Source organism: Aethalodelphis obliquidens, unplaced genomic scaffold (assembly GCF_003676395.1).
Source record: "Aethalodelphis obliquidens isolate GAN/ISIS:26980383/991018 unplaced genomic scaffold, ASM367639v1 scaffold23, whole genome shotgun sequence".
NCBI lineage: Eukaryota > Metazoa > Chordata > Mammalia > Artiodactyla > Delphinidae > Aethalodelphis > Aethalodelphis obliquidens.
In genome coordinates, this window is record NW_020837967.1 from 10605691 (window position 1) to 10621352 (window position 15662).

General features: G+C 38.3%; 1 protein-coding gene across 3 annotated transcripts in view; it reads left to right on the forward strand.

Annotated features, from left to right (window-relative positions):
- Window positions 1-15662, forward strand: part of ITGB1 (integrin subunit beta 1) — a 79845-nt gene that overhangs the window by 20398 nt on the left and 43785 nt on the right. Inside the window, exon 1 of one of the 3 annotated variants that reach the window (XM_027121778.1) lies at window positions 15561-15579. The exons of the other annotated variants lie outside the window; for them this stretch is intronic. The gene's annotated coding sequence lies outside the window, so the exon portion shown is untranslated. Of the gene's footprint in view, window positions 1-15560; window positions 15580-15662 lie in introns of those variants that run through there. 3 annotated transcript variants of the gene reach the window in all.

Consider the following 15662-nt stretch of genomic DNA (forward strand, 5'->3'; position numbering starts at 1 on the left):
CGGGCTTGGGTTTCACGGGGTGTGTTGTCTGAGATGGCCTGGATATGCCAGCAGGGCTGAAGCACCTCATGGTTATCAAGTGTGAGAGGTGTTTTCTGTGCCTAGATACACGAAATCCCCAGCCCTTCAGTCGTCCCTGAGCTTTGTCTCTCACCTGAGCGTTTCACCTGACGAGAAGGCTCACTTTTACTGCTTCCCCACGGAGCTGTCTCCCATCATGCCTCACACTCCACCCCACTTGTACATTCAGATATTTAATGGAGCGCAGGCTTCCATTTTCTGTCTCAGAGCTATCGCTTTTGAGACCTCTTCATCCTCACAGCCACCAAAAGTTGACTTCTTTTCCTCCCTAGAGATGGGAGATTGTTTTTCACCCAAATATAAGATTTTTTTTTCCTTTTATTCAAATTACTCTTTTCAGTGATAAAGAGAGAACTTCCAGGCTGTGGTGAGCTGTGGCTGCTTCCTGAACGCCCGCCTGCAGGAATCCTAATCACACCTCAACAAAGGTGCCAGTGACTCTAGTTTCTACTCTAGTTGCTGCAACTAGTGAGCACTGTAAATGCTACAGTGCTAACACCAACCAGTCACTTCTGATAACTGGGATCAGATTCCCCTCCTGGCTTAGGCCGGCTCTGAGCTGCAGAGACTACATCTGACCAGCTCTACTGTCTTCTCCTCTTTTTCTCTCCTCTCTCGTATTTTTTTGCTTCTTGGTTATATTCAAGTCTAATCTCTCTAAGCCCTGCCCCTCCCACGCCCATTTTTGTCAGTAGGGTGTGGGTCCCCAGGTGCACCAGGGCAGAGTTAACGTTTTTCAGAGTGCCATGGAGAACAACGTTGAGTGGCTTCTACTTTACTGAATAGCGTGGTGGCACTGGAATGCTATTCTCAGTAGTAACCAGCCTTTACTTTTCCTGGTACAAGAATCCTACTTGCTCTGGTTTTTTCCCTTAGTGTTTTAGCCTTCTGTCCTTTAATCTTCCCTGTGGCTCCTCTCTGAACTTTTCCGATTGCTCTGAGGCAATCAGTGCTTTACACAGCATTCTTGGAAGGATCTAATCAGCCCCTTAAGGAAATTACATGCCAGAGACAATAGGAGCTCTTGAGTGTTGAGGGTACAGAGCAATGCCCCTGGGTAGTTTACCCCACCCAGCCGGGCTGGTGAGGCTGGAACCAAGGTGCTCACAAGTGTGGTCTTCTAAGATGTTTTAAAGGAAGGGAGTTCAAATAGGTACCAGCACTACTATTTTCATTACAGATAGTATTTCATTTAACTTTTACATTATATGTATTGTGTCGTCTCCTTCGTTGTCCATAAGAACCATAAGAAGAAGGTCATTACATCTCCATTTAACAGGTGAAAAAGCTAAGCTCAGGGAGGAAGTATTTAAAATCAGAATGAGATTCCAGGTCTGCCTGACATCAGAGTGCAAGCTTTTGTACTACATCATGCTGTTTTGCAAAATGCAGTACGCAAGGAAAGACTTTTCTGCCTCAGAAACAGCCCACCAGAGTGCTTCTGGGCCCTCCTCAAATCCTCAAAATGGCATATTCATCCCCATAACTTTGCAGAAACCAGCAGCTTCTATTTTCCCTCTCCTTCCCCAGCTGAATACTGCTTGGGAGGGTGGGAGAGGGAGGTGGAAATATAATGAGAGGCAGAAAAAACATTGATATGGTATCAAAGATGTAGGATTATTGTTGAAAATAGATTTGAGATGCATGAATGGGATTTCTAAGAGACTGGATTGAAATTAGTGATAACTTGTCTATGCTAGGAATCTTCTTGATCCGTATAGGATGCTTTGGCTGCAATTTCTGTACTAGTGGAGTCTGCAGGCATGCCATTTTCAGAGGGACATTTGTCAGGGGCTCTACACTGTCACTGTTCAGCCATCTGTCAAATCTGTAGATAAATGGTTTCCATCTTGAGTTTATGTAAATTACCTTATGTTAATGTTGTCATTTATTCTTTCTGGGGTTTTCATTATTTTTTTTTCCCTGACTCACTTTCCAATACACCAATCTGCTTTCGATACTAATTCTGTTTTCCACAATGTCAGCAATCCACACAGAGTACCAATAAATGAGTCTCCTCTGTACTGCCTAGGACTGACTATGTATCTCTGACTGACTCAGAATCGCTCCTTAAAGAAGGAAATATCAACATTTTAGAAGACAATTATGGAGTAAGTTGTGAACATACCTCATCATCTATATACCATACAGTATCTTCTCTTTTTTTAAAAAAGGGTGTAATTATAATCACCAAATATTGTTTAACGTCCGTAAGGGTACAATTGGTGCTGTACTAGATTTGCTTCATTCTAAAAGCCAAGGTATTTGGAAGAATAAGTCTTTTCCTAGAATCAACAGAGATTATTCTCCTGAAAAGTGGGATTTATTTTGAAGTAGGTACTTACTTTCAAAATAGTTTCCAATTTTTTATGGTTTTTAAAGGTTTATGTTTTGGGGGAAAAAAGAACATGAAAAGATCTATTTATATTTTTATAAATGTAATTTTAACAAGTTTAAAGTATGAAAATTGCCTTCCTTATTTTTATTTACTCTGATTATGATTAAATTATATTTATTTATTTACTTATTTTTGGCTGCGTTGGGTCTTTGTTGCTGTGCTCCGGCTTTCTCTAATTGCTTCAAGCAGGGGCTACTCTTTGCTGTGGTGCGTGGGCCTCTCACTGTGGTGGCTTCTCTTGTTGCGGAGCTTGGGCTCTAGGGCGCAGGCTCAGTAGCTGTGGCGCACGGGCTTAGTTGCTCTGCGGCATGTGGGATCTTCCTGGACCAGGGCTTGAACCCGTGTCCCCTGCATTGGCAGGTGGTTTCTTAACCAGTGAGCCACCAGGGAAGCCTGATTAAATTAAAATTAAAACTTTCTTGTTTCCATCAATTTGAGGAAAACCAATAGAAAAGATTAGTGCAGTGGACAAATCTATATAAGGCACAAGGTTAGAGTAAGTTGAGAAGGAAATCCAGAAATAGGGAGGGAATTTTATTTGTTGAAATGTTGAAATTGTAGAGTATGTTTTAATTTCTTTACAGTTTAAAAGGCAGCATTTGTAATACATAATAATTTTAACCCTATAACATAAAAATTTATGAAAACACACAAAAGCAGAGACTAATATTATGAACCATGATACATCTTTCTCCTCTTCAAGTTTTCTTTTCAAGATTTTTACTTGTAAAAACCAGGTCAGTAGTCCTGTAGAGTATCCCATATTCTGGAGTTTTTTGATGTTTTCTTGTGGTGTCATTTAAATTGTTCCTCTTATCCCCTGTATTTCCTACCAATGTAAAGTAAGATCTAAATACCTGATTAGATTCTGCTTTTTTTCTGCACAACTATTCCACAGGTGGTGCTTTGTACTACATAATGTATCACGTTAAGAAGCACCTGTCTGGTTGACAGACTTTTAGTAATGCTAAGATGACCTGAGTTCAGGTGGGAGAAGTCCAATCCTTCTCTTGTGCAGCCCTCTGCCAAACTTTACCTAATAGCTTTTAGAAGAATCAGTTATTGCAACAGAGATTGCCAAATAGTATTTTTGTCACTTTTATCATTACTTCTATAGTTGTTATTGATGGCTGTCTTTCTTCTGTAAGGAAGAGCTTTGCTTAATCAAATACACTAATATAGATACTTTGCAAATCAATTCAAACAAGAAAGGCAGGATAAATGCTTAATTCTTTTGTTCTAGTTACCAGTTTCCAGAGTAAAAAATTAGTACTCTGGCCACCTCCAATGGTGACCAAAGAGGGTTTTCTTTTGTTGTTGTTGTTTTTAAATTTTTGTCTGTTCACTTTTTAACCATTTCTGTTTCTTCTTTCTTAAAAATGAACTCATTACAAATGCAACAAAAAAAGAATTAAATACCTAGTATTAAATCTAACTAAGGCGGTAAAAGACCTGTACTCAGAAAACTATAAAACACTGATTAAAGAAATTGAAGACAATACAAACAGATGAAAAGATATACCATGCTCATGGATTGAAATAATTAATATTGTTAACATGACTATACTACCCAAACAGATTCAATGCAATCCCTATGAAAATACCAATGCCATTTTTCATAGGATAAGAAGAAATTTGTACGGAAACACAAAAGGCTCTGAATAGCCAAAACAATATTAAGAAAGAAGAACAAAACTGGAGGTATCATGCTCCCTGATTTCAAAGTATATTACAGGGCTACAGTAATCAAAACAGTATGATATGGGCACAGAAACAGACACATAGATCAATGGAACAGAATAGTGAGCCCAGAAATTAACCCACACTTATATGGGTAATCAGTCTATGACAAATGAGGCAAGGATATACAATGGGGGAAATATAGCCTCTTCAATAAATGGTGTTGGGAAAACTGGACACCTACATGCAGAAGTATCAAACTGGACTACTTTCTCACACCATGCACAAAAATAAATTCAAGACAGATTAAAGACTTAAATGTAAGACCTGAAACCATAAAACTTTTAGAGGAAAATACAGGCAGTATGCTCTTTGACATGTCTTAGCAATATTTTTTTGGATATGTCTCTTCAAGCAAGGGAAACAAAAGCAAAAAAAAAAAAAAAAGAAATGAGACTACATTAAACTAAAAAAACTTTTGCACAGTGAAGGAAATTATCAACAAAATGAAAAGGCGGTCTACTGAATGGGAGAAGATATTTGCAAGTGATATACCTGATAACGGTTAATATCCAAAATATGTTAAGAACTGATACAACTCAACATCAGAAAACCAAAGCACCTGATTTAAAAATGGGTAGAGGACCTGAATAGACATTTTTCCAAAGAAGATAAACAGATGGGGACAGATGAAAAGATGCTCAACATCACTAATATAAGGGAAATGCAAATCAAAACCACAATGAGATATCACCTCACACCGTCAGAATGGGTGTTATCAAAAAGACAACAAATAACAAGTGTTGGGGAGGATGCAGAGAAAAGGGAACCGTCACACACTGTTGGTGGGAATGTAAATTGATGCAGCCACTGTGGAAAACAGTATGGTGATTCTTCAAAAAATTAAAACTAGAACTACCATATGATCCAACAATTCCACTCCTGGGTATTTATTCAAAGAAAATGAAAACATTAAGATATATGCACCCCTATGTTCACTGCAGCATTATTTACAATATCCAAGATATGGAAGCAACCTAAGTGACCACCAATAGATGAATAGATAAAGAAGATGTGGTGTATATATGCAACTGAATACTATTCAATCACATAAAAGAATGAAATCTTGCCATTTTTGACAACACGGATGGACCTGGAGGGTATTATGCTGAGTGAAATAAGTCAGACAGAGAAAGACAAATACTGTATGATTTCATTTATATGTGGAATCTACACAAAACAAAACAAATGAACAAACATAGCAAAACAAAAATGGAGTCATAGATACAGAGAACAAACAAGTGGTTGCCAGAGGGGAGGGAGTGGGGGAAGGAGAGACATAGGGGAGAGAGATTAAGAGGTACAAACTTTCAGTTACAAAATAAATGAAGAAAAATAATGAACTCATGAATTTTTATATATTCAATGTGTTTAAATCAATTGCAGTCATTTTTTCTCTTCAGTGCTCAAAATGTCGCATCTCTTTTCAACCCATCTCTGGTTCCTATGTCCTTTGATATGATCCAGTTAATCCTGATAGTTTCCTCAGTTTCAGGCACACATGTACACACACACACACACACACACACACACACACACACACTCACAGAGTCTCAATCCATCTTGTACATTTCCTGTTTCAAGTTTGGAATCAATCATTTTCCAAGCACCTAACAGGTGGGGAATTTCCAGTAGACCACACTTTTGACACTAAGGGTGATCATTGCTTCTAGGCTACCATTTGTTTCTAAGTCTTTTCAGTGTGTGAACTAGGAAATATGCATTTTTCAAAATTGTGTGAAACACAAAACAAAATTTACCATCTTCACTATTTTCAAGTGTATAGTTCAGTAGTATTAAGTACATTCACATTGTTGTACAACAATCTCCAGAATACTCTTCATCTTGCAAAACTGAAACTCTACACCCATTTGTTGCTGTTGACAACTCTCCATTTTCCCAACCCCTAATCCCTAGCAACCACATCTTCACTTTCTGTCTCTATGAATTTGACTATTCTAAGTACCTCATATAAGTGGAATCATACAATATTTGTCTTTTTTGACAGCCTTATTTCACTTAGCTTGATGTCCTCAGGCTCATCCATGTTGTACCATGTGTCAGAATTCTCTTCCTTTTAAAGACTGAATAATCTCATTGTATGTATGTACTGTGTTTTGTTTATCTGTTCATCCATGGATAGACATTTGGATTGCTTCCACCATTTGACTATTGTGAATAATGCTGCTGTGAACATGGATGTACAAATACCTTCTGGTGACCTCACTTTCAATTCTCATAGGTATGTACCCAGAAGTAGAATTGCTGGATCATGTGGTAATTCTATTTTCATTGTTTTAAAAAAACCACCAGAATTTTTCCACAGCAGCTGCACCATTTTACATCCCTGTCAGTAGTCACAAAGCTTCTAGTTTCTCCACATCCTCAGCCTGTACTTTGTATTACTTTTTTCTATAGTAGCCATTCTAATGGGTTTAAAGTGGTATCTCATCGTCGTTTTGATTTGCAATTCCCTAATGATTAGTAAGGTTGAGTATCATATGCTTATTGGCCATTTGTACATCTCCTCTGGAGAAATGTCTGTTCAAGTCCTTTGCCCATTTTTTATTGCATTGTTTGTTTTTTTGTTGTTGAGTTGAAGTTCTTTATATATGCTGGATATTACCCCCTTATCACATATATGATTTGCAAATATTTTCTCCCATCCCATAGGTTGCCTTTACATTCTGTCCATTGTATCCTTTGATACACAGAAGCTTTTAATATTGATGTAGTCCAATTTGTCTATTTTTACTTTTGTTGCCTGTGTTTTTGTTGTCACATCTAAAAAGTTGTTGCCAAATCCAATGTCATGAATCTTTTCTCCTATGTTTTCTTCGAAGAATTTTATAGTTTTGGGTCTTATGTTTCAGTCTTTGATATATTGTGAGTTAATTTTTTTTAATTTATTTTATTTATTTATTTTTGGCTACATTGGGCCTTTGTTGCTCTGCGTGGCCTTTCTCTAGTTGCGGAGAGCGGGGGCTACTCTTCGTTGCAGTGCGTGGGCTTCTCATTGCGGTGGCTTCTCTTGTCGTGGAGTATGGGCTCTAGGCACGCAGGCTTCAGCAGCCGCGGCTCACAGGCTCTAGAGCGCAGGCTCAGCAGTTGTGGCACACGGGCTTAGTTGCTCCGTGGCACGTGGGATCCTCCCGGACCAGGGGCTCAAACCCATGTCCTCTGCATTGGCAGGGAGATTCTTAACCACTGTGGCACCAAGGAAGCCCTGTGAGTTAATTTTTTATATGGTAAAATGTAAGGATCCAACTTTTGCATGTGGCTATCCAGTTTTCCCAATACTATTTGTTGGAGAAATTGTTCTTTCCCCATTGAATAGTCTTGGCACCCTTGTTGAAAATCATTTGAGCATATATGTGAAGATTTATGGGCTCTCTATTCTTTTCCATTTGTCTGTATATCCATCTTTATGCCAGTACCACACTGCTTTGATGACTGCAGTTTTCTGATAAGTTTTAAAATCAGGAAGTTATGAGACCTCCAAATTTGTTCTTCTTTTTCAAGACTATTTTGGCTATTCAGGGTCCTTTGAGATTCAATATGAATTTAGGATAATTATTTCTACAAAAAAAAAGTCATTGGGATTTTGATAGGGGTTGCACTGAATCTACAGATCACTTTGGGTAATACTGATATGTTAACAATATTAAGTCTTACAATCCATGAACATGAGATGTTTCTCCATTTATTTGTTTCTTCTTAATTTCTTTCAGCAACGTTTTATAGTTTTCAATGTACCTTCGTGGTTAAGGTTACTCCTAAGTATTTTATTCTTTTTGATGCTATTGTAAATTAAATTGATTTCTTAATTTCCTTTTTGAATTGTTCATTATTAGTGTATACAAGCACAACAAATTTTTGTGTATTGATTTTATATCCTACAACTTTGCTGAAAAGAACTAACAGTTGTGAGTGTGTGTGTGTGTGTGTGTGTGTGTGCATAATCTTTAGGGTTGTATACAAATTAGATCGTGTCCTCTAAAAACAGACATAATTTTAGTTTTCCTTTCCAATTTGGATGCCTTTTGTTTCTTTTTCTTGCTTAATTGCTCTGTCTAGGATTTCCAGTACTATGTTGAATAGAAGTGGTGAAAATGAGTATCCATATCTTGTGATATCTTGTGATCTTAGAGGAAAAACTCTCAGCCTTTCACAATTGAGAATGATGTTAACTGTGGGATTTTCACATATGGTCTTTATTATCTCGAGGTAGTTTCCTTCTATCCCTAGTTTGTTGAGTGTTTTTACCATGAATTAAATGGAATATTTTTAATAGCAAGATTTAGAATGAAAGCTGCAGTAAGCAATTGCTTTCAAAAATGTTATTTTAATGTTACTTTGTAATATTCCATGGTATTGAAATAATCATCATACTAGTTGCTAAATAAATAATGAATGATACTGGGACTTCCCTGGTGGTCCAGTGGTTAAGACTCCCTGCTTCCACTGCAGGGGGCGTGGGTTTGATCCCTGGTTTGGGAACTATGATCCCACATGCTATGGGGCATGGCCAAAAAAAAAAATGAACAAGTACTTATTCATTCATTCAATGACTATTTCTTTGCTCTCTACTTGTTCCAGGCACTTCTGGGAGCTGGGATAGGCAGACAAATTAGCTGCTCTTCTGGAATTTGCACTTTAGTGGAAGAAGATAGAAAATTATCAAAGAAAAAATAAATAGAAAAATATCAGCTAGACTGGAGCCATGCAGAGATTTAAACTATGGCAATGTGATGGAGAGGGCCTGGGAGGCTACTTTAGGTTGGGGGTTAGAAAGACCTTCTAAAGATGTGATAGTTAAGCTGAAATCTTATTGACAAGAAGGAAGTAGACATGTGAAGAGCATTTCAGGTAGAGGGAATGACAAGCACAAAAACTCCAAGATAGGAACATGCTTGGTGAAGTCATGGAAATATGGCTAAAGTATAGTGGGCAAAGGGGAGATGGTTTAAGATGATGTCAAATAAGACAGGTGGTGATATTATTTTCAATGAAAGAGAAGCAATATAATCGTATATGTAAAGCACTATGTTAGACATATAAACACATCAGATATAGCCACTGCCCTTAAGAAAGGTAGAATCTTATAAGACGTCTAATGAAAAATACGTACCTGATCAACATTGGAATAATTTGATTCAACAACCTCAGCTATGCCTGTATGCTTGTTCGCATGATATATAACAATGACAATCTTGTGTCATCCTTTCCTTCTTGAGAAAAAAATATAATACCGATATATGTGTATGTATTATATATATATTTCAATTAAGAGGTAGACAAGGAGTAACATAGATGGAGATGAAAATGTCCCCTTATTATTATTGGAAATGCTGGTATTGGAGAACATGGGTTATATGTGCAAAGAGATTGACGTTTTATTCCTGACCTTCAGAATTACAGACTTACCTGACTAGTCGCAGTGGAGGTGGAACAGGGCAGACAATATCTCTTGTGTAAAATGACAAAAGAGATCAGAGACGGTAAAGTGCAGTGAATAAACGTCTGGACCCTAGAGCCAGACTGCCTGCGTACCAATCTTGGTTCTGTTACTTATTCGTTTCTCAAAGTAACCTCTCGTCTCAGTTCCCTTGCCTATAGATGTGGATAATACTAACACCGCTTCATATAAAGAATTACGCACAATGTGTTCTTCATCTTGTTCGTTATGCACACATAATACTTACTAAATATCTTTCCATAATCAATGCATTCAGTTCTAACTCATTCTTTTTTAAAGCTGTTGATGATTTCATTCCCTGGACGTATTAGAATTTATTTAATCAATTTTGCCATTTCCTGAATGTCACACAGTTGGAATTGTACAGGATGCAGGCTTTTCAAAAACTGGCTTCTTTCACTTAGTAACATACATTTAAGTTTCCTCCCTGTCTTTTCATGGCTTGACAGCTCCTTTCTTTTTAGCACTGAATAATGTCCCATTGTCTGGAGGTACCGTGGTTTATTGCCCCACTCACTTACTGAAGGTCATCTTGGTTGCTTCCAGGTTTTGGCAGTTATGAATAAGTCAGTATAAACATTCGTGTGCAGGTTTTTGTGTGGACAGTTTTTCAACTCCTTTGGGTAGATACCAAGGAGGGTGATTGCTAGATCATATGGTCCGAGTATGTTTAATTTTGTAAGAAGCTGCCAAACTGTCTTCCAAAGTGGCTGCACCGTTCTGCGTTCCCACCAGCAATGAACGAGAGTTCCTGTTGCTCCACATCCTCACCAACATTTGTAGTATCAGTGTTCCAGATTTTGGCCATTCTAGTATGTGTGTAGTAGTATTTCACTGTTGTTTGAGTTTGAAATTCCCTAATGACATATGATGTAGAGCATCTCCTCCTGTGCTTACTTGTCTTCTGTGTATCTTCTCTGGTGAAGTGTCTGTTAAGGTCTTTGGCCCATTTTTTAATCAGGTTATTTGTTTTCTGATTATTAAGTTTTAAGAGTTCTCTGTATATTTTGGATAACAGTCCTTTATCAGCTATGTGTTTCGCAAATATTTTCTCCCTACTGGTGAAATTTTAATTGATGAGTTTCATTTCTACAGCCGATGTTGTGACTGTAAGAGAAAAACAGTCTAGCTGACATTTTAGGCATGTGGCAGCCATAAGCAGTTATAAATAGGGAATTCTTGTGATCATAGACTGAAAAGCCTATGACATCAGCCAACAACAATGCAGAAATCCTAAAAAAGAAGAGCCACAGGGCTTGTTATTCTTAATACTAAATGGAAAATATTCTTAGGAAGTATAATTAAAATTAATTTAGAATTGTTCTCAATCTAATTAAAAATTTACAACAGTTTTCAATCAGGGTGATTTTTAGATATAATTTGAAGGCATTTAAGTCCTAGTATGTAAAGTTGGAAATTTGAAATAAAATGTTCTGGTTTTCCTTTGAAATTTACTTTACATTGAAAAGTAAACACAAACAGCACACTCTTTAGTCATGTGGTTTGATCACAGAAGATTGTACTTTCTCTGTTCTACCTCCTACAGGTTAAATAACACTGCAGGGAAAATCTTATTATTGCAAAATATTTGGAGGTGTATCTGATGTTTAAAAAAATTGTTTTAGATAAGATTAATTAGCACACAAGTCAAGATTCCAAGCCCACAACAACAAAGAAATGTGTTTAGGCTCCTGGTCTATAAAAGGGACTTTGTTTAAAATAGTGATTTTTAATGTTTTGGGATTAAGATCCCATGAAAACCAGAATTATCTGCAAAAATGCAGATCTATATAAGTGAAATTGTGTCTATAGTTTTGGGGGGCCATGGATTCATTGTTTCCCATACCCAGGCACACGGCAAGAACTCTCTCTAAAATGTTATGGGGATTAATTTGGGGGAGGAGGGCTGTATCACTTACCAAACAAACACACCTTTCAGCTAACCTACTTGTCCCACTCCCTGATGAACCTGGCCCCAAATCCAGCTGCTCCTAATTCAAATTGCCAGATTTTCTCAAGATACTCGAAAGTATTTACATGAGGAGAGAAATAATGTTGTTTTAGAGTCTCTAGCCATAAGTTGCTGGTAGCACCATCATTTCCTGTACTGAGTGACCCCAGTTCCTAAAAATACCTCCAGCACTATTCAACTGCTTACATTTGGCATAGTCTTCATTCTTATTTGGGAAGGCACATTCCCTTCTCCAGCTGAAGAAACTCAGTGTCTGAAAAGAGCTGCCTAAAAACACTGTTCCCTCTGGGCTCTTAAAAATGTTCAGCCTCTGAAAGCTGGCGGGGAGTGCTCACACCCAGCGGAGGCAATACTCCATGGACTGAGCAAGAAAAAAATGAGCACGCTATATATGGAAAACAGGAAGCTGAACAGTTGAGGCAGCCTTACTCATACGTGGCCCATATTCAGATCCATAGCCCAGCAACCGTGAACTGTCTAGAAAAGGAAAAGACTCAGTGGCTAGCCCTAAGCTGGAAGGGCAGACTGTTCTGACACTTTTCCAGCTTACTTTTAAATAAGCAAAGGAATAAAGCACTAACGAAAGCCTCAGGATGGGCTAGTCCAGTACACTGCCACATACCGTACATACACAGTTGCTGATGACCTTGTGGCAAACCAATGGTTCCTCTGGCAGTTAGAACAGGGTATTGAGCAGTGTTCACTCAAAGTTCCAAGGACAAAAATAAGAAGTTGCAAAATAAGTGAACTTCCAGTTTCTTTGCAATATTTGATTATTTGTATGTTATTTGTATATTTGGAGACAGAAAAAGGAGGAACTGGAGGACCATCTCAACATTCCTTGGTTTTCAAAATGTTAATCATTCCCAGGGCTATTTTTTTTTTTTTTAAGCCAGGGCACAGAGATTCACACTGTAATAGAGAGAGTTTAGTGTCTTAGGTAAAGGAATGAAGTTATTTATGATTCAGAAGCACATCCACATACGTATTATAGGGAATTATCGGAGACTTCTATTCCTTCTAACATCATCCGCTCATCTTTTTTTTTATATTTAAAGAAGGTGGCAGATGAGAAAAATATATCCAGATCACTCTGTAGAAACATTTCTTAGAAAAGCAGCTGAAGACTTACCTAGCCACTGGCAATCAATCTGCTCCGGAAGCCATCGCACACTTTTACAATGGTATTTAAAACCCAAGTCTGTTGATCAGCCAAGCTACTTTCTAGGGTTTTCTTTCATTAAATCTTCTGGTAGGGCATCTATATCACATAGGAGCTGCCTAATTCATTTCACTTATCCCCACACAATTTTTTTCCTGATGATCAGTGTTGGAATTGGTCTTCACCTGTAAATCTGGGATCTGATTTGCATTGTGTCCCTATGTATCCCCTTTGAATTGCTAAAATTACTTTTTTTTTTCCCTCGTTGTCTGGACACTCTTATTTATAGGGTGATGGTACGATCTATCATCTGTATCAGGAGGTACTTTTGAGAATGAAAGGGGGTGCTATTAATAATTATGCTTGGACAACACACAAACTGGGGTTATCTGGACATACTGGGACACAAAGTCATACTTTTTTTTAAAATAAATTTATTTATTAATTTATTATTTTTGGCTGCGTTGGGTCTTCGTTGCAGCACAAGGGCTTTCTCTAGTTGTGGCGAGCAGGGGCTACTCTTCGTTGCGGTGTGCAGGCTTTTCATTGTGGTGGCTTCTCTTGTTGCAGAGCACAGGCTCTAGGCACGCAGGCTTCAGTAGTTGCAGCATGGGGGCTCAGTTGCGGCACATGGGCTTAGTTGCTCTGCGGCGTGTGGGATCTTCCTGGACCAGGGCTGGAACCCGTGTCCCCTGCATTGGCAGGTGGATTCTTAACCACTGCACCACCAGGGAAGTCCCCACACTGTTTATTTAAAACTGATCTGATATGGGTTGAGCCATAATGTGCCAGCCAGTGGTCAAGACCAAAACATTTTTGTCTTGGGTATACTCCTGTTCTCACAATGCGGGTATTCACCCTTTGCTCTAACCCCATGGAGTCTTGCCCAAGTGATATGATTATTGCAATTGGAAAATCATTTATAAATGAATGTGTACTAAAATATTTGCCTGTAAAATGTTATAGTTTAGAGGCTTTTCCACTTTCAAAAGATTGAAAAGGCTTCAAGTTATCATGGGATGATTTGTGGCTTACTGGACAGGATAATATTTGACAGGCTGAGTCCCAAAAGTGTTCAAACTACAAGAGAAAGACAGCATTCCACTCCTGAGTCAACATTGACTCACTCCCACTCCCAATTCTGTATTCCATAATCATGTGATTAAAAACAAGTGGAGTCATATTCATGACATGTTTCTTTAATTTCTTGTTTCCTCAAAGCTCATGACTTCTGTACATAAATTGCTTCTCACACTTTAGTTTAGCCAAATGTTCTGATGTGGTCCCAGGGGAGCAAAAGGACCCATTTAGTCATTTATCAACTATTAGCTGAGCCCCTATTGCGTGACCTGGAACAGTGTTTGACACTGGGATTAAAAAGATGATTACACTGCCTTTGAAATAATTTAGTTTAGTGTTGTGTAAATGTGAACCTCTTAATATTCTTGTGGCAAATCACATAGGGATGAAAGTTCTGGGAAATGTAGTGCAAGTCAAGCATGGATAAATTACGCTTTACCTTTGGAACTGTAATCTATGCTGAGACCAGGCCAGTTCTGATCAATTTTGGAGTGGTATAACCAGTATCTTTAAATTCAAGGATGTTGAGGTGTGATGGCAGCCGCACCACTGGGTTATTAATATAGAAACATTATTTTTTTATTTTTTTTAAGTACAGTTGATTTACAATGTTGTGTTAGTTTCAGGTGTCCAGAAAAGTGATTCGGTTATATATATAATATTTATGATATATATTATATACATATTTTCAGATTTTCCATTATACGTTCTTATAAGTTATGGAATATAGTTCCCTGTGCTATACAGTAGGTCCTTGTTGTTTATCTGTTTTATATATAGTAGTGTGTATATGTTCATCCCAAACTCCTAATTTATCCTACCCCCCCCTTCCCCTTTGGTAACCATGGGGTTGTTTTCTATGTCTGTGAGTCTGTTTCTGTTTTGTAAGTAAGTTCATCTGTATCCTTTTTTAGATTCCACAAATAAGGAAACATCATTTAGTCTCTTAGGTTTGGTCATCCATTAAGTGGGAAAAATCATTCTCATTTCTTTAGAGGTTTCCAGAGATTATCTAACCAACAGATTCGATTTTGCTGGCGAGCAACGGGCAAAATTTCCATAGATGGGATTGTTTTGTTTTCTCTTATTTAAGATTGGCAGCCAAATGGGCATCGCGGCTTCTAATCTCCCCCAAATGAAACACCAGTTTCACAAATCTAATAATTCGAGTTCTGTGCCCAACAGGGTGCTACAGCTCACCACGTGGCAACACACATTTTCAGCTAACAGAATGGCAGCCTGCCAGCAGCATATTCTGAGTTACCGGGTTTCAGTATGATGCCGGTTGGCACAAGTTTCAATCCTCTTATCAAAATGCGCCCAGCCATGCTCATAATGAAATGTTTCACTTCTCTTAAATGTCCCTTCTCCAGCCCCCTGTCCACCTACTCAAAAAAGTGAGGATGAACAGAAACTGTATCAAGGATGAAACTTTTCCTTCTCATCCCTGTGCCCCAGATTAACCTAACAAAAGCTGCTCCCCAACTCACCAGTTTTTCTCTAAAACTTTCCTCATCTCCATCTTTCCTGGCACCCATTTCCTCCCTGAGTCTTCCCCTTTCTCAAAGACATAAGTCAAGCAAATCCTCACGCCAGAAAAATAATACCGGCTTTAGCCACTTCCCTTCCAAAAGGGAAACGTTTTTGGTCCCACGAAGCCTTGCAAGGTGAGTGACTAAGTGTCTCGATTTGTCGGGGACTGAGGCGGCTCCCGGGAGGCAGGGCTTCCAGGGTTCAAAACCGGGCAGTC